Source organism: Neolamprologus multifasciatus, chromosome 19 (assembly GCF_963576455.1).
Source record: "Neolamprologus multifasciatus chromosome 19, fNeoMul1.2, whole genome shotgun sequence".
Lineage (NCBI taxonomy): Eukaryota > Metazoa > Chordata > Actinopteri > Cichliformes > Cichlidae > Neolamprologus > Neolamprologus multifasciatus.
Genome location: NC_140457.1, coordinates 8219649 through 8244703, shown reverse-complemented (window position 1 = coordinate 8244703; position 25055 = coordinate 8219649). Strand labels below are relative to the sequence as shown.

The 25055-nt window shown below is 41.5% G+C and overlaps 1 protein-coding gene across 8 annotated transcripts in view; it reads left to right on the top strand.

Annotated features, from left to right (window-relative positions):
* daam2 (dishevelled associated activator of morphogenesis 2) overlaps positions 1–25055 on the top strand; it is a 115427-nt gene that overhangs the window by 4603 nt on the left and 85769 nt on the right. Inside the window, exon 1 of one of the 8 annotated variants that reach the window (XM_085142553.1) lies at positions 501–23179. The exons of the other annotated variants lie outside the window; for them this stretch is intronic. The gene's annotated coding sequence lies outside the window, so the exon portion shown is untranslated. Of the gene's footprint in view, positions 1–500; positions 23180–25055 lie in introns of those variants that run through there. 8 annotated transcript variants of the gene reach the window in all.

Below are 25055 nucleotides of genomic sequence, written 5' to 3'. Positions count from 1 at the left end.
TCCAGGAAAGGCAAACAGTCGTCCTTTGTGTCTTCCCTGGTGAACTTGATGTTTTTATCCACAGCGTTGATGTGCGCAGTGAAGGATTCCACTTCTTGTGTCTTGATTTTGACCCAGGTGTCGTCTACATATCTGTACCAGTGGCTGGGTACTCTTCCTTTGAAAGAGCCAAGAGCCTTCCTTTCCACTTCCTCCATGTAAAGGTTGGCTACAATAGGTGACACGGGGGAGCCCATGGCACAGCCATGTTTTTGTCTGTAATAGCCTTCGTTGTATTTGAAATATGTAGTGGTGAGGCAGAGGTCTAACAGTGTGCAAATCTGATCGGGTGTGAAGTTGGTCCTGTCCTCCAAGGAGTTGTCTTCTTGTAGTCGTTTTCTGACAGTCTCCACTGCCTCCGTGGTGGGTATGCAAGTGAAGAGAGAGACTACATCAAAGGACACCATGGTTTCATCTGGATCCAGGGTAAGTTTCTGGACCTTGTCAGTGAAGTCGGTGGAGTTCTTGATGGAAGTTCCACTTGGAGTGGAGTGGAGTTCCACTTCACTATTGGGTTATGAAGCCATCACTACCTGAGGCTCTGCCTATGGTTCCTCTTGGGTTGTCCATATTGTAATCTAGATTAATGTTAGGGGTGCAATCTAACCACATTCACTGCAGATGTGTAGATGTCAGAAAAAGACGCCACACTCTGATGTCTTCTTATTTTCAGACTAGTTGATTAGCCTAAATTGAATTTACTGGGACATGCATGCCTTTTTCCATAGTTTTTTTTTTTTCCGCGAGGGACTTGATGACGGTGACACATGAGTGTGCTGATGATGTGCTAATATTGATGGCAAACTTGCACTTTGGAGTGTTTTCCTTCTTAGCCAAACCCTTTTAGGTGCAAACAGTGCACACAGGTTTATACATGTTGTGTGGTCACCTTCACCAACAAAACGAAACCCATGTTACACCCCAAAACTGTAGTCCTTCACTTGTGCCACAGTTTGAAATAAATCAGTGTGCTGATTAAGTTACTCAAATAGTTTAGAGCTCATCCAAATGACTGTGGTAAATGGTTATGGATAGTTAATGGATCCTGACCACCCTGTGAATCTTTCACTGGACAAGCAACATCTACATCATCACCACAGAGATGTAGAGATGCAGAGTCTTTTCCATATCATACCACAGTAACTGCATTCATTTTACATTTAAATTATTACCTATATTATTTTACAGATGCTTTTTGGGGGATTTTTGCCTTGTTGATAGTAGTGTAGTGAAGACAGACAGGAAAGTGGGGAGAACGAGTGAAAGGGAAGATGCCCAGCAAAGGGCCACTGGTCAGACTCAAACCGATGCTGCTGCATTCTAGTGGCATATGGTCTTCTGCTCACCCACTGAGCTAAACCTGCTCCACTATTTTGCATTATCTGTTTAAGTAAGCACATTCTTCAGTGCAATTCTTTACTTTTCTGTCCTAAGTTGTTTTTATATATTTTGCTCATGTAACACAGTTTTTATTTTAATCCCAGTCATTTTTATTTAACAGCTCACTGAGCTCAGCAGAAAACAAATGAGTGCATGAAAGGTGTCAGAATAAACTCAACTGGTGCATCATAACAAGATTCAGTACTTGACCAAGCATGCACATTATTACTCTGAAAGAACTTAAATAAGCATTGAAGAGAATAAGTAGATAAATGCATACGGATCTCTTGCACCATTTGAGATTCATTCTGTTTGAGAGACTCTTTAAGAGTACATGCCTCGTTGACTTCAGTCAAAAACCTGATTTCAGCTTTTCTAGTGTAGCTCCTGGCCACAGAGGCCCAGTGTGCAGGACTTGTTGATGAGCGGTTGCAACAGGCTCTGGTCTGCTTCACCTATACAGTAGTGAGGTTGTTCTCTGCTGTTAAAAACCTAAGTTTAAAAGGAACTCCAGCATAGCAGGAATGCTCCCACTGTGCCAGAAACCATTGACGTTCGACCAACATTGGTATAACCCAACTGTAAAGGAGTGCTATGATATGATCTTAATACACGTCAGTAATTTACTTTCTCTTTCTCTTCTGTGGATCCTTCTTTTGTTCTCATTTAATTATTGTGGTTTGTATGTAAACCACTTGTATTTATAAGAGTTTACACACATACAAAAAACCTCAGCTTTGGAGGAGTCTTCACTGTCCAGTGGAATCAAACAGTGCAGGACACGTTACTGCCTTCTGCTGTTCTTCTTCCTACTTTTATGTCCTCCCCCTCAAGCTGCCACTAAAGTCTTAATTTCCTGTCATTCTCACTAGCAACAGTCACAAGGTAGAAATGTGGAGTTACACAATCATGTATTTATTAAATATGGAGGAGACGCTTCGCTTTCTTGACTGTTTTTTGTTTTCTTTTTGCACATTGTGCCATTGCAAACTTGTTTTTGTGCACTAGTGCTGCTATAGTGTTTGTAGTGGAAACAGTAGCCTGCTGCCTTGACTACCTGATCAGACTTGCATGTTTCCACTACTGGTGTAAATTGAAGGCAATTTAAGTTTTGGTTTCACCATGTGTTGTTGAACCTCTACAGAGGGGAGTTTGTCACCACAATAAAGATGGTATTTTGGGTGATTACCTATTCCATCATATCAGGACAAAATTCAAAAGGAGCAGGTGCGCAGCGAAGATTGCCTCTTTAATGCTCTGAGGAATTATTTTGCCATGGGTGGGAGTGATTTAGCACTAGGGGTAATAGAGGTTGAGAATATCCCAATATTTCTTAACTTACTGACAGTTCCCTCCCCCAAATACCTCTCTCTCCTTGGTCCCAATCTCTGTCCACTTTACCCTGCCCCCCCCACACACACACACCCTTCTGCCATCTAACTCAATGCTGTGGTTGTTTTTGGTCCACTGTCTCCATGTAGTCACAGGCAATTAGATCCCGTCAAAATAGGCTGCAAGAAGGCGGACTGAGACTCGGGCACCCAGACCTTTTGCTCCTGCCACTTACACTTGGCTAATATTACCCTGACCTGCCGGGAAAAGGCCAAATAGGTTTTGTCAGTAGATGGAACAGAAATAAGGGGAGGGGTATGCACTTGGGACCTGTGCACGTGCTACCTCAGTGAACACAAAGCAGCTCTTTCACTAGGGATCTGGAGCACATATGGAATCATTTATCAAACCTCCAGTGCGTCAGCCCCACCATATTCTCTTGGCTGCAGGTCTCCCCTCACCTCTGCATCTCAGGTTCACTTTGCCTCTGAAATTATGTTGAAAAGTGGCGCCTGGAGATGTTCCTCCTTCGCTCTCCTTGGTAGTCCTTGGTAAACCATAAATACACTTTGATTTGCAGTGGCTTGCCATGTAAAGTCCTAAAAAGGTTGGCAAGCTAGTCTTGGCTTTCAAAGGCCAGAAAGAAAGCAAAATGCTTAAAAAAATGACACATGTGGAGTTTAATGTGGCGTTTGTGTTGAAATATTGCTGGACATTTTTCAAGATTGACTGGTGAACTCCAGTTTTAAGTTAACACTGGAAAGTTGCTGTTGGTGCTGTAGGAGAGTTGAATGAGACATTGTGACAAGGATCTCAGGAGCGAGCACACCGTATTTGTGGAAAATTCACACAGAAATAATTCCAGAAAGAACAGAACTTTAGTTTCAGTCTCATGATGACTGTAGACTTGGATCTGTCATCTGCACATCCATGACCCGAATCGCCACATCCCAAAATTGCTCTATTGGATTGCAATCTGAGGATTTTCAAGGCCACTTGAGTACAGTGAGCTCATTGTCATGTCAAAGAAACTGGTTTAAGATGATTTGAGATTTGTGACATGGCATGTAACAGTGCTGGATGCAGAAGATGAGTATATTGTAGTCATAAAGGGATGGATGTAGTTGGCAACAATACTCGCATGGTATGTGGTGTTTAAACAATGCTCAACTTGAACTAAAGGGCCCAAGGTGTGCTGAAAATAGATCTCCCACACCATAAAATCACCACCAACAGCCTGAAGTGTTAATTCCATGCACGATAGATGGGGTCAACTTAACGATATCTGCATGCCTGAATGCATGTGATTAGCTGATTAGATATTTGCAGTTGAGCCAATGTATCTAATAAAGTGGCTGCCGAGTGTATATAGATCTCTTTTAAAGTGATGCATTTGTTCATGCCAATCTTAACTGATAGTGATAATTTTATCTTTGGGTGTTTTTCATTCGGGTTAAGGTTGTATGAACTCAGTTCAAGGTCTGTGCTAACCTTGAGTTAGGTTCACACACAGGGTTTGTTGGCTACTACTTGAATGAATTAGTATCCACTCTAAATTATAAGGACAGTATTTTATCAGTAACCCAATGCCAAAGTGACATCATCTCCAAGGATTGGGCTCTAAACTGCACAGCTGGGTGTAGATAACGGAGCAGCTTGGATGTTTATTTTTTTCCCTTTCTGCATTCCAGCTTCTTATTTATAATGGCTTTGATATCCAGCTCTGGGGGCTACTTCTATAAAAGGAAGTTTGAAGACTTTTACCGACCCACTCGAAAGGAGGCTTGCATGCCACATTTTCGCAAGATGTAACCTTTAGATTTTCATTAGAAAGTAGACATGAATCACACAGGAAAAGAATGTCGTGTTTGGCTTTGGACAAAGCCAGAAACCTAAAGTTATCAGCTCCCTGAGACGGTTTCTGCGTTTGTGTCATCCAAGAGTGTCTTCTAAGTATTTAAAGTTGTGAATGTTTGAAATTCGTGATTGTGATTGCGTCACCTCTTCATATCACAGGTCAAACTTATGGCTTTGTTGAAAATATGCTCCGCAGAGTTTGATGATAGGTGACCTTTGACCTGTGACCTCATCCCAGTGCTTTGCTTGCCCTTCAGGAAATTGATTTTGTTTACAAAGGCCTAGCCGTTATGTGCTTTAGATTGAATTTTCCTGTTGCATTGGGTAGCTGAAGTTATCAATATCCAAGTCTTTAGCTTTGTTTTGACTGAGCTGTAATGACAAAGTTCAACCCGTTCCTGTTTAAAATGGGAATATCCTCTGTTTGCAAGCTGAGCACATTTGATCTCAGTGGCCAAAATCATGCTAAATCTCTTGGTCTAGATTGTCAGTCTTGAGTTTTTATCTTCATGTTGTCTCAAGTTCAGATGGTGCCTAAATTAGCCTAAACTTTTCAACGATAGCAATCCAGATGTCCTCTGTGGCTTGACACCCTGTTTAATGCGTAGCAGATGGTATTTGTAGTGGTGGATTGTGCTGAAAACAGATTACCTTAATGAGGTCATTTACCAGTGAACTGTGCAGAGGGGTATCCAAGCCCTCTGGGTTTCTGAAATTTACTGAAGGTTACCTACAGGTTACACATCCTTGGAATACTGTTGAGACCTCACTTGGATCACTGAATATTCTTTACAAAGCAGTGCATTCTCTTTGAGGGGCCTCTTTACAAGAGATATGGCCTAGCATGTACTTCTATGGGTTGTGTTATTGTAACCGTCAGCTCATTCCCTCCCTCCCTCTGTCTCCTTGGTGGACAGGGGTCCCTCACGCTGCCCTGTGCGGCTCTGTTTGTGTTTGATTGTGGGAAAATTTCTCAACTGTCCGTGAGAGTCCCCCGCTCTCTGGACCGGCTTTTCCCTTGGGGAGGTGAGGGGGGTGTCCTCTGTGCTCGGAGATGCTGAGCCCCACTACTCCTCCAGGACCGTTCTTGCCTCAGCAGATCCTAGTGGTAGAAGTGGTGGCAGAATTCCTTTGCCCAGTTTTTAGATTCCCAAACTTGAGTTATTTGCATTATCGTCAGGCTCAGCAGTAGGATTCATCTTATCAGGTTGGTGGATCCTTCAAGCTCTTCAGCACAGTGATGAAGAAGCCTGGTAAAAGAACTCACAGGCAATAAATCACTTCAGATGGAGGCCTGAGATTGCGATGTGGGTCTTGATGTGACACAGAGTTTTGAGAATGGGCCAGACTGTGGCGGGTTTACTTTGGCTACCCATGCAAAATATGTTCTAGCTCCAAGGTTGGATATTGAACCTGAAATATGTAAGGTTTATAGCTTGGAGGTTGCTGGGTTTTATTTTATTTTATTTTTTTTAAAAGAGACTTTTCCTGGTTTGTGTACTGAATGTGTTATTTGGCTGGAGGAATTACGTCATTACACAGAGTTTGTGGCTTTTTATATTTAGATTTTGAATTTCAGTTTTCATTTAATGCATTCAATTGTCATTGGCAGTGATTTGTTTCCACTTTTGCATATGGATCGTGATGCAGTTTTATTTTCACATTTGCTTTACGGGAAATCCCTGAAACACAGGTTTTGTGTATTTAGTGTCATGGTGACATACTTGTTATGTGTTTCGCTTGTGTGTGTGGCACTTTATATTGACCAACAACAACAAGATATGACAGGCTGTCAGATAGCCAAGCCTCCTACCCTAATCCTCAATTCAATTTAGTCTACTGTAATTCACTTTGCTAGTGTGACAAATGAGCTTTATTGAAGTAATCTAAGGCTGGAGCATCTTAACAAGATTTAAGAAGTAGCTGAATCACATTTACCCCTCTTGTTTTCCCCCTCTGATCCATCTGAATAATTCTTATCCTATCCTCACCTGCAGCGTTTGGAAGCCATAAGCCTATAAATAGTCTGACCTGAGGAAAAAATATGGTTCAGAGATACAGTATCAGACCAAACCTCCCCTGTGATGTCACTTTGTTTAAAACTAAAGGCCATTACTAAACAGTAAAACGTTTTATAAGCTCAACGCCATCATAAATCTCGGGGAGAGTCTTGGATTACTAAATTTGGCTTCTGTATTTTCCCATGCATTTCTTTCTAATCATGTAACGACTTTATGGTGCACTTCAAAGCTCCTAAGCAGAATAGAAAGCTGTGACAGGCACTTTTACTGTGCTCAACAGCCTCTCTCCCAGGCCCTAATGCATCATCCAAGCTAACTGCCATCTTATTGTGTTTGAGCTCTGAGATAGATGAGCAGATGCAGTCGAGGATCCAAGAACGGTTCTGTCCCTTTGCTACTGAGTAACTAAACAGACAAACAGAATCCGAACAGTGGACCTGAGCCATAGATCCTTCATCCCTGGCGAGTTCTTTTCAAAAACTCTTTTTCGCCAAGTGACAAACCGCGTGGTTGGCAACAACTAAAGCATTCAGAGGAGGAATGAATGGGGTTCTGTCTCTGGAGAGGCCTGTTGAAATGGGGTCTTTTGGTTTTATCCCTCCGGAGAGCAGATTGATCTCGCGCAGGTTTGCGCTGGCACTGCACTTCAAATGGACTGTTGAAAGGCAGGAAGGCAAGACGTTTATTTGTGCTGCGTTATAAACTGTGTCCTTTTTCCAGATTTTAAGATTTTGTGGGTGTTCTCCATCGTCTGAAAACACTACCAGGCCATCGCTCGCTCCCCGCACTTGTGTTATTCTTAACTTCACCTGTAACTCTAACCCAGACTTTCCCTCTCAACCTGCTCTGTGGTGTTTTCCATGTGTGCTTGCCATAAGTGACAACAGCATCCTCTTCTCATCTACTCTGCTTCGTCCACACTGATGAAAAACACAGGTACTCGTGTAGACTCTGGGTCCTGTTTTATAGTTGTGCAGATGGAGAGGAAGCTTCTTAAAACAGATGTCATCCTCCTCTGATATACGCTCCATCACTCCCCCTGTGGTAAAGATCACATGTGGACATCAGGTGACCCTCTTTGTGCGGTGAGTAAGATACTCCCTTCCTCTTCATGCACCTCCTCGTCTTCCTCCTTTGCAGAGGGTGTGCTGGTTTTCTTCTCCTTCTACTTATGTAAACTAGGAGATTGTCTGCCATCAGCATTCAGGAAGTGTGGGGCTAAACAAACGACAGAAGCCAGAAGGAAAATCTCAGATGACCCAAGAATGTCTTAGCAACTCTGAAGAGGAGGTTATTTTTGGTTAGTGACTGATTCAGCAACAACATTAAAACCACTGTTAGGGGAAGTGAATAATATCAGTCATCCCATTATGATGAAACGTTCTGCTGGGAAACCTACAGTCCCAGCACTCATGTGGTTACTACTTTGCCATGTACTAACCACCTGAATGTTGTGACAGACCAAGCCAACTTGTTTGTGCACTTGTGAGATTGCATGGGTTGGAAAAATGACACTGTGATGTCCTGACATTAAACAATTAGTCATTATAACTATGTTCACTCCCATGTTTGAAGTTCTTTAGTCGTGTGGTTTTGTAGCTCTGTGTGGTGTTTTTGCTTTGCACACATCTGCTCCTACTGGTGGCCATTAGGGTTGAGAGACTTTTAGTATTATTTTCCTGTTCTTTCCCCCCCACAGGTTATTTTGAATGTTTCTTTTGGCTTTTTTAGTGGTTTGCCTCTTTGACAATTAAACTCTTCAGATGAATCCATTATAAAGGACAGTCACTGAAAAAAATATTCTGCTGAGCTACAGTAAAGCTAAACAGATATTAATGAAAATTTTCATCATGTATGTCTAGTGAATGTAGTGCTGTGGAGACCTGCCATTGTATATTAAGTACATTAAAGAGTGGCAATGTGGAAGTCCCCATTTCCTTGTCTTACAAACTAAGTATCAACACTAAGTAACGTTAAGCATATGTTTGCTAGGTAAGCTAGCTGTATTTTTAGGTTTTTGACCAATGTAAGCACACATTACAGGCATATTTCTTTTTCTGAATTTTGGTCCATCAGCTTGCTAATGTAGGTTTGCCCGATTTTATGGTGTTTTCTCACAGCTGTGTTCATTTAAATTAAAAGTTAACTTTGCTACTTGGTGAAATTTGTTTGTGCACGTGTGAACATGATAATCGCATTCAGGTGTGGAACCAACCAGACAGAGACTCGCTAGTTTGTTTATGGTGAGATCTGACCTCATACTGACCAGGTGATGCTGCAAGTTTGAGCTGAGTGCCTTCCTGTAGCCAGGTATGCTTTGCATTCTGGGATGCAGCAGAGTACCATAGACTAGCCCATGCAGTTTTGGCTGATGTATTGCCCAGATAAATGCAAATGTTAGGGATATATCAATTAGGTCCTATATTTGCTTTTGTCGCTCCAATCACAGACTACACAAAACAGTTTTTTCTTGGACACTTTAACATGGGAGTCATGGAGCGCCACTCGGTTTTGGAGCCAGCTTCAAGTGGCCATTAGAGGAACTGCACTGTATCATGACATTTTAATTCAGCCCTGGATATTTCAACAGCCTTCTGCCTTTATATTAGCAAGTGCTGATTATTAAATGTTTGTAAAATTTGAATTTTGTCCAACCATTGTGTCCGTAATGGTGCTTTTTAAAAGCAGTTTTGAAAACAAAAGAATTTATGTGAGAGAGACGCAGACCCAGGATGCTAAAAGCTCTTGCAAATGTACGCGTGTGTGTGTGCACACATGTGTTGAAGGGTCCAGGCTGTCAGCAGTGGAGTGATGGAGAGATAACCCATAAGCCAGTGCTCTGTGTGCCAAGCCATCTGACTCAGTGCAGGAGTTGGCCTGCATTAAAGCTACTGGAGGCTGATATATTTTCTCTCTGTCGCTCTCTCTTCCTGCAGAAGCTTAGATGGGCTGCCCATTTTCAAAGTCTTACAGCCTGTATTATTTCTTCAGGCAGTGATCCATCTAGCAAACGGCTTCTTAAAGTCCAGTCAGCTTCATCCTCTTCTTTACCTCCTCACTGGTCACATGGTCCAGGAGCCACAGGGATTAACTGTGCCCTGTAAAGAGGAGACTCATATTGTCATTATCAGAAGGAGAGAGGGAGCTGAAAAAGGGGAATAGAGATGCTACTGGACTGTAACCATGCCCTTGACTCTATCTTTTGGGGCTGATACTAGTAGCAGGGGGTGGATTAAAGGTATTACTCTGACAACCTGGACCACTGGAACAGACATAAATGCTGCCATATCAACCCATGCACACATCACTGCCTTCATAACCCCCAGCACCCACCCTCCTGTGCTGACAGACAAAATCCCCAAAGTGCACAACTAACTGCGAGTGACCGTGACTATTTCAGCAGTACGGAGATTAGCTTTAAAGAATAAAGATGCAACATTTGTAAGGTGATTTTTAGTGGCCAACTTGCACTGCGTTTGTTGAAGTATTTCCAGAATAATGATTCACATTCAATTAGTGAGAATTAAATGGGATTTTCCAGTTGACCTGAGGGAGGTGGGTTTTGAACCTCCTAATTGGAAAAAAAAATAGGTGATATTCCTGTAATTGTGAATAATCTGTAGTGCAGGAAAAGTGCGCTGTCTCAACTTCATGCTCAAAGATGAAACCATCGGAATAATAAATATATTTTATGTTGATACTTTTGTTATTTTTCACCTAATTTTCTCCCTCGCTCACTTTTTCCAGTCTTTGGATGCCTGCCTCTCTTGTGCTCTGCCCTCATTTGCTGCCAGGTTTCCTTGACAACAAGCTGCAATACATAAACTGGGCTGCGTTCAGGGAACGTAGCACTGCAAAACAGAAAGCCGTTCTCGTTATCTCTCATCCCTTGCATGGTGCTCCCATGGTCCTCGGCTAGGAGCAGGAATCTCACAAGCAAATGGATTGTTTTTCAGTGTTCATCATTTTAAATCAGAGATGAACAAAATCTTCATTCACTGATTTTTTTCTTTCAGTAGGATGATGCACTTGAACATAGTTTCAGCACAGAGCATTAAACTGATGGGCTGCATACAGAGTTTAATTCTATTGCTAATTTTCAATCCTTATCCCCAGTTGGGCATTATATCCACATTTTATGGTCTTCAAACTCATAAAAAGAACACACTCTGGATAGAAAACTTCTATAAATGCAAAACAACAAAATTACAATGAATAATGTCTGAACAACAATTTCTGCAAATGCTGAGGAGAGGATGTAAGGTAAAAAATAAGGGAGGGAAAAAACAGTAGTGTATTACATATTAATTTTTAATTTAAACAAAAGAACTAATACATCACTAACGTTACTTAATTACTCACTAGAGTAACTTGCTACATTATATTTGCATTACTCCACAACATAATATAACACTATAAAACTTAGGATACAGTCTAACACATGAAGACATGCTCAAGATTTTTTTCTTCACACTTCACACCTGATGGCTCATCACTTCCTTTGTTACCTGTTGAAGGCCCTGGCTCTTAGCTGGGGTGAGCATACGCTCAGCTTCAACATCAATCTGGGTTCTTCAGTAGCCCTATGTTTGCATGATGTCTTTGCACATGAGTTCTGGCTGGGCACGGTTTGCACTTTGTCATCACTTTCTTTCCTGCAATAAAAATGACAGCAATATTTATATCTCCACTCTGCAAGAGTTGTGCAGCAGACTGCTCGAATACTCTCCTCCTTCCTGCACACGAACTGAATCAGGTGATTGTAGTGCAAGCTTGCAGGAAAAAAAGGTGTGTTTGAATTTTTCCTTCTATTTACCCATATTGATGCAAGTAACAGCATAACTGCTTACTGTAATATGATTACTAAACTTTATACAGCAATGTGTTAAACTGCAAACTCTTTTGCAACTTGCAAAAGAAAGCTTTAGTGTAAAGTAGAGCTTGAAAGTTTTGGACACTTAGAAATGCCCCTGTCAGATTTCTGGTAATTCATAAGAGAAAGAGTTCTTTTATGTTTCAGTAGAATTTTGTTTGTAGCCCTCTGACTTCTTAATCAGCACAACAGTTTTTAATTGTTCCAATATAATTTTCCTGCTGATAAATTCACATTAGTAAACACAACATGCTACTGAAAAATATGATTTATACTTGTTGAAAATGCTAATGGAACTGCATTAAAAGCATAAAGTGACCCAAACGGCTGAGCGGTGGTGTTCATGAATGAACACACACACACATACACCCACCCTACCTGACGTGACCTTGCTTTCCTGACATTCCTTCCAAGATCTGCGGAAGAGGAAAGGTATCTGCTGATTGGAGGTTTGGCCCATGAAACAGAATGGATGGAAGAAGCCCTGCTGTGATTCATTTGCACACACAAACTGTCTTAGAGCGCCACTGACAAAGTATTAAAACAGGCGGTGAACATAAATCTGTCTGAATTCGTTTGGCTACTGGTCAGTGCTGTGCAGTACATTTCCCAGACTTGCCTTCTCTTCCTTTTAATCTTCATTAGAAGCAAACCTTCAGACACGATGGTGCATCGGTTATTTTTTACTGTAGTGCATTTCTAGCTGTGGTACTCGACATTGCAAACACCTCTCTGGCTTGGGTTCCCTTTTTCACAATTGTCAAAACTTTTTAAGATCCCCTGCAGAAAAGGCCTTCAAACAGGAAGCTGTTGACAGGTGAGGTCCTTTAAATCACCCCCCCCCCCTTTTTTTTTTTTTCATTGATCTACTGCATCCTTCCTTTCATTACATTCACAACAATCAATGCTCATAATTATTGAAATGGCTCCTTTGGACTGTGTTTTAAAAGGTTACTGAGTTCTCTTATATCACACCCTGCATCGCAACTTGAGGTCTCAGTGCTCCACAGTGACCACCGTAATAATGCCAGTTCTCACTGCACGTCCTGCTGCCGTGGAAAGAAAAAGAAAACTCAGACTCATTGTTCTGTGAAGGAAACTCAGATGCAAGAAGAGGAAAGGCTGCAGGGGAAGAAGTACTGACCCACATTTTTGCTACAGCGTGCAATGGGATTCGAGGCCCAACCTGACCATTTAACTTTAATAGCATGTAATCGGAACAATGTGTGTTGATTGTATGCCGCCGGAGCAGATTAACCCAGATTTGTAGTGCAGGGGTCAAGGGTTTAGTGTTTTTTTTTTTTTTTTTTTCCCAGTAGGTTTTCATCCCATGGGTGCCTGTGAGTCAGACACCTGTATATTGTGTGAGAGCTTCTCTTTACTTATAACTTGAACCCATATATCTACAGTGATATACACTAAGGCATGATTAAAGAAACATCTGCTTTGAATTTAAATAAATACAGCGACTTGGTGATGACTATAGTTTTTCAGTGTTGGTGGATGCTACATATGACTAAAGTGAGGATGGGCCTGACGCTCAGGGAGCTTACATCTGCTGAACACTTCTGATTGTGTTAAACATTTCTGTAACTGAATTGGAACTGTATTTTACGTAACAGTGAAGGAAAAATACCCAAAAGAACGTATCAAAACTGGAATAGTGCTTGCAGCATTGGTGGTGTATTGGAGAATCTGCCATCAATATCTGGGAGTGCATGTGTGTCCACTGCAAGGTCAGAGGTGCAGAGAGACCTTGGACTGCATGATTTCCTTTTGGTGTCTCAGCATTAAGACCTGTCGTAGGTGACACCCCGGCACCAGTTGCTAGGGATTGTTGGGAAAAACTGTATTTCCACACTGGTTGGTAAGTAGCTGTTGGGTGATGTTGGCAGTTGCTAGGAGAAACTGGACACAAAGAAGTATCTGGTACTGCTCAGCAAACCTTGTAATTGGGTGACCTCAGAAATCTAAAAACCATTGTTTGCATGGAAGATGATGACTTGTGTGCAAGCACTCATTAAGTACTAAAGTAAAAGTTGTGCCCTTTGAAACATGTTGGTTGCACCAGTGAGGCCACTTGGAAAGTTTTTGAAGTTATTAACATTTTGAAACGAATTATAAATTGTGAAAAGCTTGAATCAATTTTAACACTTGCCAAATGCAGTGCAGAGAATTTGGAGATTCAAGTTGTCCTTGATGCAGCATATGGCTTCAAAGAGCTGGTAAGATAGTGTAACTTTGAGTTAGAGCGTTCATGTTTCAATGTTTACACTATCTCAACCAACTTTAACATGAAAATAGCTGGTTGTAGGCTTGTAATTCCAACACGGATTAAAAGGGTTTGCGAGGTGATCCATCAAGCATGTATTTAGAATCATCCTGATCCCTTTATCTGGGATTTACACCAAATAAAAGTCCCTGGTGACGATTTGCTGTTGAACATACAGGTGAAACAATATAGTTTTTAAAAACAATTAAACGCTAAAGCCATCATATATTTGTTCTGTCGAACATGGAGCCTGTTAGAATAGAAGAACTGCCTCTATTGAAATGTATGAAAGGACTGCATATTCTTCAGAGTGAACGTGGCCTCATTTTTTTTCAAGCAAAAGGAATGAATTTAATCACTGGAAAGTCCTAATCAGCGTCTATGTGTAGAGTGGGCAGATTACAGCTGATGAGCATTGTAGAGAAAGACTTGTTTGTTAGCTTGATTTCATAAGCATGGCGGGTGTTTGGGTGTGTGTTTGTGTACACTTTTAGCTGCAGAGCATAAAGCACGCAGCGCTCGATGGTAAGCATGTGTTACTGAGTGACCAGATGGATTTCATGGGCACGTGGGGCTGTGCGTGTGTCTTCTGCTACAGGAGCTACCCCGGGCTCAGCTGGCTTTAATCAACACAATCATTTAGCCCTCGTGCGGGCAGTCGGTGCATACTGGAGCCCCTCAGCAACACTCCCTTTCACCACTGCTCTCTCAACATCCCTCTGCACCACATGGTGTGATAGCATATATATTTACGTTGTCTCTCTTGTGCACACAGCAGTAACAAGATACACATGCGCGATTCTACACTCATTCTCACTCTGTTCATTCACTCAATCCAAACACCTACACGGCTTGTAGACTATACTCAGCTCCAGGGATAATCAGAGGTTATTATAACTTTAAGAAATCACTTATAATTTCTTCATGTTATAACCATTTAGGAAAAAATGCTGAAATATTATGAAATTATTATGAAGTTAGAGTAAAAGTGAGTGCATCCTTAAGACAAGTAAAGCCATAATATTATTGCTATTATACTCCTAAAGCTTGCACACATACCACATTATGTGACCGCACAGTATTAAGATGTATCCATAATTTAGTTATTATGCTGCTACGCCTTATTAACTCCTGACCATAAGTTATTGATCCTGTAATTTTTTTCCACCCACCAGATGATAGCCATGACGCACCAAGATCAAATGTCGGTGTCTCAGGATAACTAATAATAATTAATATTGATGTGTAGTAAACAATTTGGGATTGCTGTTTCCTATTTAATGGGCTATTTGGGATTTTTGTGGTTGATCACTGATTTGGATGTTGAATACTGGCTGGAGTTTTGAAGCTTCAGTATGTTGCTCAATCAGGCTTAATAGTAGACTCAGTGATTCATTACTACAGAAACAAATGACTAATTCAACTGTTTATAGGTTTCAGCTTGTACCAGATTTAATTTGAATGTTTTAGGCTGCTTTAGGCTGTTTTAGGCTGCATTTGAATGTTTTAGGCTGTAGTGAGAGGGTATGTAGGGTGAGAAGTTTATTCTGCAGCCACAATATGTCTTTGTCCGCTGTGACATAGATGGGAAATAGAATGTAGTGAGAAATTAAGATTGGGTTGCTATCATTTTAGCCTGGGTGTAATCTCCTCTCACTTGTTTGTATATGTCTCATAGCTTCCTGCGGACAGGGCTGAGTGTTGCTTATCAGCCGAAGCACCAGGACAGTCCCGACCCAGCCCTGATTGTATGCATCTTAAGGACCCTTTGCCTCAGTATCTAAACCGCTAAAGGCTGTAACCCACTGGACAACAGTGTAATCCATGTGACCGTACGCTGCAGGATAACTTTTACGGCACCCCCTCTCAGCTGGGGGACAGGATGTTGCAAAGGAAGAGCTGCTTGATTTAGCGGGGGAAGTAAATCAGTGTTACAACATGTCCGACCCTTCCCACCATATAAGAGGCAGCTGGACAGGGAGAGTCACTGTGTGGTTGGATGGAGCATGAGGCACGTGTGGTTCACTGACGCTATATAGTTCTCCACATAGACCTGTTGGATGCTTGTGAAGAAAAATCCTTAAAATCTGGCCCGTGCTTGCTACCTTTTATCCTCACCTGCCCATGAATGTGTTGACAGGTGTTCTGCTGCCTCTTAAATTTGCTGTTGCTTCTTGTTTTCTAAAACATTAAGACGTGATAACCACTGTTATTTGTGTTGGAATGAACAGTGGCTCAGAACAGACTGTTCTAACTTACTGTAGTGATAAACAGGAAGTGTTTGTTATTACTCTCTTATCCCGGGAGAGCTCGGAAGATGGTTTCACTGTGGTATAGTGCAACACCCAGCTGGGGCGTCGTTCCAAGCATTACATTAAGCAAGACTGAGAGAAAAAGTTATAAAAATGTCATTTATTCTCAGCTGCGGATCTCGGCGTAAACTGTAGCTTTGTTGGAGCCGTCGTGGCGAGCCCAGACCAAAGGCTTTGAGAGTAAAATTGGTGGGCTATTTTTAGGCAACCCACTTCCTCTGGTTTGTGATTAAAATCTTTAGAGAGAGGATGCTTGCTTGGTCACTTTGGCTTCAAAGTTTTGGTCAGTTGTTGCTTTTGCTGTCACAGCATGATGCAAGTACATAATTACAGCGGTATTTGATTTATGTGTGCACCAATCATTGCAGCTCCTTGTGCACAACCTATCATTGGCTAATTAAAACATGGGAGCATGCTTTCTGTTTGTTTGAAGCGCTAACGTGATCACTACACTGTCCAATGCAACGTGACCTTGGCTGATCAGACAGCACTGTCTGTGACCAGTGCTGCCAGTGGGTTCAAAGAGTTTCCCAGCCTTAACTAGAGGTGAAGGGTCAAGGAAAAAGGGTATGAGGCCTTGGATGCAGACGCGCACCTGTTCACAGGGGGCCTCTGTTAGCGGAACAGATGACTCCCAGATGTTTTTATCTAGACACTATGACAGTCGTGACCATGTATGTCTGTGGGGTCAACCCCTTAAACTGCACTGTTTAGAATTGGACTTATGGTTTCATTCACATAACTCTGACATTCACCGCCATACATGGGCCTGTGTTTGAAGGGTGTAAAAGCCTTGATTTATGTTGCTTTAAATGGATACTAAAAAGTGACATTAAGGCACCTGGAACAGCTCAGGTGAAGGTATTAGTTTTGGGTTCAGTGAGTGGTCAGATTTGTGCTTTTTTTTGTTTTTATTTTTTATGAATGGCAGGATAAGGAATTTTGATAAATTGTAATGTCATACAGCCACAGGAGGAGAGCCCCATGTTGCCAATATAACAGCAAGAGGAATATATAAAATTCGATTTTAAATGGAAGCATCTGGAAAAAGAGCAAAGGCCTTTCTTGTCTTCTTTTGTCATTATTTTTTACTGACAGCCTCTATTCTCACTTTTACAGTTCACACACCTGGACTCATTTTGGCAAAAAAGAGCTGTGAGAAGTGAAGCCGCCTTAAAAGCATGACCTTTTATACATCTTTGTATTTTCCATCTCATATTTCTAAAATTGAAGAGATTTGCTTGTACTGCTATAGACTCTTATAAGCTGATGTTTGGCACCAAATACTTTAAAAAAGATTTTAAAAGAAGCAGAAGAAGATAGCAAAAAAATCCGTAATACTATAACCAAGTTGCTTAGATGGACTGTACATCTTTCCAGGTAAGAGAGGGAGTAGAAGTCTTTTCTGATTTCTGCTAACACATACTTGAAATATAGTCACATAAAAGCACATTAGGGTTAGCAGATGTGTTTTTAAACTAAATCTTTCCGTAGTGAAAGATTTAGTTTATCTCAGGGACTTCCAATGTTAACCTGGAAACTTTGCAAGCTTGTTATATAAAGATGTCATAAGATGTGCGACTTATTGCAATATCTGATACATGCCTTCAGCAGTCTTCAGGCTATTGATTGCAGCGTGAAACCAATCATTTGCTTTTGGGGGGACAAAGTGTTGCTTGCACACTGACGTCAGTGTGAGAGTGGCTATTGCCAGAAATTCACAAATGGTTTGCAAATAGATGTCTCCCATGTTGTCTACCCAAACTTCAATATCTAAAGTCTTGGTCACACCTAGAAACTAGTTTTCAACACCAGATGGTAAGGGGGGGAAAGTGCATTTGCAGAGAGGTTGGTAAGTGATTGCTGGAAGTTGCAAAAATTATAGACTGCCAGGGGGTAACTGGTTGGTCTCAATCTGTGAGACTGGGGCTTAACATCCTGCCCATCTTAGGAATTGGATAAAGTAGAAATACCAAGGCTAATGATCTCACTACTCAAAAAGTACATCCATCTGGTAATCAGCATGAATTCTACTTCTCCTCTGGTCCAGTTAGCAGTGTCTATCCTTGGTTAGTTTGATTTAAATTTGAGACAACACAAATAGAATTATACAAAACAAACTAAATAATAATTAAAAAGGAAAAAAGGAAAAGGAAAAAAACATTAAATGCAAAAAGTGAATTAACCTACCGGCTTAAATTCTCATATTTCCAGAGTAAACAGCTGAAATTGGTAACCAGTCAAGAAGAAGAAACGCGCCATTGGCGCATTTCATTATGGTTACACTATGACATAATTTATAAGTTATTCAAAGTCCAATAGTGACGGCCTTCATGCCCAGAGATCAAGGTATTACATCATTGGTTAACATGATGAAGCTGTCATGAGTCAGTCAGTGGAAAGCTAGACCATTGTCTAAACATGACAGCATGTAGCTGGCACATATCCAAGCAGACACTAGAGCCACTGTGGAAGCAGGCAGTTGGTTGACCTTTGACCCTGCCCAGTCTGCCTTTTAAACAAAAGAGCCATTCAGATACAGACTGCTTTTGCAGAACACAGAGGGGGGAAAAAAGCACTTGGTACAAATGAGAGGTAATTGTGTTGAAAAGCGTGTTTACTCTCATTTGAAGTTGGTAAAAGCAGGTGGATTGTCAAACATTTGTGATGGAAAGCCACAAAGAGTCGAGCTAGAAGAAGAAAGCATGAATTCATGCAACAGGGATATAAATAATGAGAGCAGGAAAAAATGTCACCATAAAAACAAAGTGACTTAAATTAGATTTATGGTTGACTGCTTTGCTGTGATTAGGTTGCTTTTGTGCAGAGGCTTTTGAAAGATGGATAGTATACCGTTCCCCTGCATCATGATTTATAGCTAACATACAATTACACCATGTATAAAAATGTGCACTCATATTTATGCTGTCAAGAGTTCAGGGTTTTGAACAGCAGAAGTATTTTCTCAGGGGCAATTTACTTCTGCGTGGGTGTGAAAGAAAGTGCAAAGTGCTGTCACAAGGAATTCCTCGCCTAAACAAAATACAGTTAAATGAGAGCTGCCTGGTCAAAAGAAGCCCTAAATAATACATTAAGGAACAACACATCGTAAAGCATGACCGTTTGCCATGTTAGCTCTGGCAGCTGCTGGCTTGGAGCGCTGCACCAGCCACTTCTCTTCAGTGACAACCCTGGAAAGAGTCCTCCTGATGCCAATATCTGTAATTTCAAATGCCTCTTTACAGGCTTTTCTCTGGCTGTTATCAGGTTTGACTGCTGCTGCGCGTTAGAGGGGTCTGCAGGAGAAAGTGTGGTTTATGAGCCTGGAGGAGACCACCTTGGGTGACCCACTTCTTCTCGTCCAATATTCCATTCACCTTTCGTCCAGCGTAACACCAAGTGCCAAGTTCCCTTTTTTCTCTCTGACTAAATTTAGCACTTGTTAGCCAGGCTGTGACTGTTTCTGTGATATGATGGTGAATTCTTTCTTAAAATATTACTTCATGAATGCTCCATATAGCGGGCACAGAAGGGTTTAGACCACCGTCTTATGATTTTAATTGTTTGACAGACTTTTGACAAATGATTTCAACTACTCTGTTCCTTTTTTGAATCAACATTCACTCATTTCAATCTCTATAAATTCCTGAGTATGCAAATTTCTTCATTTCCTTTAGTTATAATTATCTTGAATGAGCTAAACTCTCATTTTTAATTCAGTTGATTTCCTTCAATACTTGAGATAATTTGTCCATTAGCTCCCGGTCATGCATTACCACTCCCTGGGGTACTCCTAGCTGGGAATCACTGATTTGGAAAGCAGCTCAGTAAGTTTCGCCCAACTGACTGTCAAGTGACAGGCAGATTTTGGGGGTAGCTGTGTGTCTTTTGGCAGCACGCAACGCAGCGGAGGAGAAAGCTCCCCGCCTCTCTCTTTGCAGCTGGTTTATCAGTCATGACATTTGCCATTCACTGTGGGTAAAGCCTAACCCTGCTTGAGTTGATATGAATATCCCAGGGTGAGGTTTACTGAAGCCAAGTCAGTAGAAGCTATGATCTGCAGTCATTTGTAAACGTGGAGGTACACATGAGTGTCTAAGCTCCTCTTTTCTTTCTTCCTGTAACATGCGTGCTATTCAGAGGTAGTGAAAATCAGCAAACCCTCAAAAAGAAAAGGAGAACAGATGGAATAGAGAGCTTGTTGGATCTTTCACCCTCTCTCTTTTTTTTAGAGACCATGATTTTTATCACATGCATGCCAGGCCCATTCCATTTGCGTCAATTATCAGGCTGTGATGGATGATACAGGCGTTACCGGTACACTCAGCAATACTGGAGCCTGTGCTTAGCCTATTCCTCCGGGGTTATTTGGGGTATCTTCCCTCATTTTGGTGATGGAGAAGTTACCCTCTAGAGAGAGAGAGAGTGAAACAGAGAGACGGAATGGAGAAGTGATGCAAACTAATGTCACTTTGACACTAGTGAACATCATGGAAACAAGCTGGTTCTGGCGCTCAGCTGGGTTAATGGATGTGTCCCCAGGGCTTCCTCAGGAATGCACCCAAGCATTACCGCCAGCAATTTGGTGTCATCTGTCTTCTGTCCCTAGAGAAAGATGATAAATGTTATTGTGACTGCCCCTTTCTCCACTCTTTAGCATATCAGTGGCTCCAGTTTGAGTGTGTGAATGTCTAAACAATAGTTTCAGTGGGTGGTGGTTCTGTCACAGAGAGCATAATAAACATAATAAATGAATATAAATAAATATAAAAGTATAATACCAAAAGTATAAAAAGCAAATGTGCTGCATTTTAAATGTGCTGATTGCCAAAAATGTATCTAAGGGTTCAGTCCTGTAGGCCTAGAGACAGGATGGCGAACCCTTTGCAACCACAGGTCGCAAGGGAATAGACAAATGGTTGCTGACTATACAAAAGAATTCCTTTTGATTGCTTTGGTCCCTAGATACAACCGACATATTTCAAACTATGTTTGACTACAGCAATCTGCTAGTGACCAAAGCAATGACAAGGAGGTTTTAGTGCAGCACTATATACCTCTTTTCAACCATTTTCACACAGTAATTGCCAGCAACCACTAGGCAACTGGTTGGAGACCATACATTACACCTCTCCTGATTGACCTGTGGTTGCCGGGGGTTGCTGACTGGTCTCTAGGCCAGCCCTTTATCACTAAATCTAAATATGTGATTTTTTTTCTAAATCAAACAATGAAAAAATAGATTGGGGGGAAAAAGTATTTGGTATACTCTAATGGCCCCCAAGTAACAGTCCTTGTTTAGAATGTGGTCAGTTGCTCTCATTTACAGTATATGCATGCATTTATACTGAAGTCAATATTAGAGACAAGCCAATACTCTTTCCAACTTGGTCAGCAGACAGGCAGTCCCATGAAAGATAAGATGACGTCATATGACCTCAGTCTGCATGACCCATGCCTTTAAAGTTACATCAATAGTACTGATCAGTCAGTTGTGGTCAGGAAGCTGTCGATGTCTAAAGATCACGATTGACATGTCAATGTTTTTTCAGACGTATTGATCACTTTAGAATGCTCATAGACTATTTAGTATACAAGAAAAAGTCTTTAGTAAGACTTGTCAGTGATGATGAAGCATACCATACTTTATCATATAATTATCTCTACAAGCGATGATAGTTTACTAAATGGATATCATGCTGCATACAATACAGATGTTTTGTTGAGGTAAATTTTCCAGTTAGCTTCCGTTCTTCTAAATGTAATGTTAGATGTAATATTATTTTATTTATTGATTTATTTTTTGCAATTAGAAGAGTGGCCCCCTGCTGATAAATTAATGAAACTTGGTCATCGACTTTATTTTCTGGTGTTAACCTGTTGCTAGAAGCATTGGAAGCACAGTTGGTGATGGGAAAGGGCGGGGCGGGGGGGCCATAAACTCTGATAAACTGCTGCATAGGTGTTTTATTTTGTCTGGCTGAAGGTTTGGGTGTAAGGAGGGGTGGAGATGAAGAGATGATGGTTTCTGTCTTTCACAGGAAGTCTCCGGTGTCTTGAAGTTTTTGTTCGCACTCTCTTGGCACTCATGTTATCACAAGTAACATACTTGAACTCCAATTCTGTGGCCCTCCAGCTGATTTCCTCCCCACCCCTCAGCTCCTCTCCACCCTTCCACACATTACATTTGGCTGAGCTTATACTGCGAACTTGACCAAGCCAAGAGATCTTTGTGTATCAAGGTTTCTGACTCACCTTTTTCTCAATGAACACTGACGACTAAATCACAGGGAAATCCTTTTCCTGTCTGTGTCAAAGGGGTAAGTCCTAATGGACAACGCCATATTTGGCACATCAGTGTATGGGCGTGTGTGCTTTTATGCATGTGTTAAAGATGAGAGGACGGGGCAGGAAAGAGGTTTCCTTTGGGTACTGTGTGTGATATCCCTACATCGACTGCTCATTTAGACCTGAATGTGTTGGGTGGAGTTGGAATTGCAGGCAGGCATAGGAAGCACAGGCCGTTGAGGGTCATTTCCTTTTAGCTTGCCCTCTCCCATGGCCTCTCATAACAGGCACGCACAGATACTATACTATAAGGTAAATGCATTTATGGTATATTCACTGAAAATCCATAACATTTTAGCTGACATCCACATGGATGCTGTCATATGCTGGAGCTGCAATCCAGAAGGGGAGGGAAGGTAGATTAGTAATCCAAGGACAGAGACAGTGAGAGAGAGACAGAGCAGGAGAGGGAGGGGAAAGAGAGAGAGAGAGAGAGAGAGAGAGAGCAGGGACAATGTCAACAGCTCAGCTCCCAGCACAGTCAGCTGAAATCTAGAGCTCAGCTCAGAAGCTCGGAGAGGTGAAGCAGACGAAACTAAACGGCGTCTGTCAAACTCTGCAAACCCATGGAATTTGGTCATGAAGCTCCAAAAAGCAAAAACGGTTGCGTAGAAGCAGAAGATGCGGGATTGCTTTAAATTTTTCTTCTAACTTTTTTTTTTTCTTTTGTGGAGTGCTTTTTTTTCATTTGCTAGTGAGGCAACACAGAGACGGTTCATCTCTTAGTGCAACCGGTCTGAAGTGGGTAAGTAGGCGATACTTGATCTGGATACTGATACTCTTAACCCTTCCCGGTCATTGTGAGTATTAGCTATTCGGTAGTCTTGTTCACCCATGACAGGCTACAGATGCTCATGCTGCTTAGTCCAGGCAGGAAAATTGAAGATTTCTGCAGGCAATAAAATAAACATCAGGTAGGAGTGCTCATAGAGAGGAAGGGGGGAAAAAAAAGACCTGGTGGGCAACAAGGGCTGCTGTTCCCCTGTGATAAAATTTCCACATTTTGTGCTGTTGTGATTGGAGGGAAGGGCAGTATTTTACAATCGTTTTTCACTACAGTGGCTTTATAGCTCATAAACGGGAGCAAAAGTTGGGTTGTGAAATGAATGTGGTCTTGATGTTTGGGCTCGTTCTCCAACGGTGCTGACAGGACATCTTGCTGTACCCACATGTGTGCTGTTGCACTGTGTAAGGAACAGTTTTGGCTTAATGGTGATGCTTTTGGGTTCAGTTTGACATGAGATTCTAGAAGTTTTGGGAGTTTCATGATTTCATGGATGATCGGAGGCTCAGTGTTATTGCTGCTGCTGCAGATGTGAGTTGGATCAACATTTAGTTTCAACCAAATCACATTACAAGATGTCTAATGCACATTTCAGGGGAATTGTTCACATTTAAAAGACTGAAGGGTGATGGGATAGTATCATATGTAAAATGGATGCTATTTTGGGACCTAGATGATGAGTGATCACACATCTTCATCAATCACACAGTCATCTTCCATTCCATATTCCTCCCATGCAACCCATAATAGACACTGGGGGCTGAGTATATATGGAAGACGGTTCTTTTTAACTGACAGTCCTTTCAAAGCTTCCTTAAGGGATTACATGGCCCCTCAGAGCGGTGAAAACACACAACTTTACTCTTTTGGCTTCCAGAAGCTTCTATTTCTCAGTGGAAGTGCTGCCTGTGTTAGTTTAAAGTCTGTCAGCTGTAAATCCTTTGCATGCTTTGAAAGCATGGTGATGTGAGTTCATTCACCAGCCGTCCAAATTTCCAACTAAGAAATTGATTAGGGATCCCTTCTTAGTCTCTTAACATCCCTCAAGGTTAAGGTTAGGACTAGGCATAGGTGTGGGATTTGGTGAAGGTTTACCCCTTTTTTAAAAAGAAATTTCATAGAAAACTCAAAATGAAAACCTTGCAAAAAAAAACCTTGTCCCAGAACGTGTAAGATGTCATTTCAAACCGGCTGTTTGGCATGTGGCTAAAACAAACTTGACCCTAACCTTAGATGGATTCTTGGTGACATGATGGATGTAAAGAGGGTTATGGTTTACTGAGGCATATGTTTTATTTATGGAAAATCTTCCAACTAGATGATATAACATTTTAGAGTGATGTTTTCTTTTCTGGAGACTTGGCTTTTATACAGCTAATGCAGCAGTAAAAGCGATATGAAAAAACACGAGACACATGTTATTCCTGTAACACTCATGTAATTCATCCCTTTCGGTGTTTTGCATTTTAAGGTCACTGAACCAGAGGCAAAACTCATTTATATAGTCAAAGGGCCGTGTGTGTTTTTCTTTGATGTCTTTTTGCAATGTGAACAAGATAGTATTTATTTCCACCACATTAAAAGCTTACTCTGCAGTCTGCTGGAAGACCTACATCCACGTGCGCTGGGGGGCAAACAGAGCGACAGTACTAAAAGATTCAGCGTGCCGGGAGAGCATTAACGAAAGTGTACATACACACCCTCTGCTGCCGTCAGCGCTCTCGGGGCTTTTCATATTTTATCGACTATTACGGATGCATGAACTGCTCTCTCAGGCTTAGAGGGAGTGTGAGGGGGAATTATTAAGCAGGGGTTGGCCTTTTATCGCTTCAGCCCT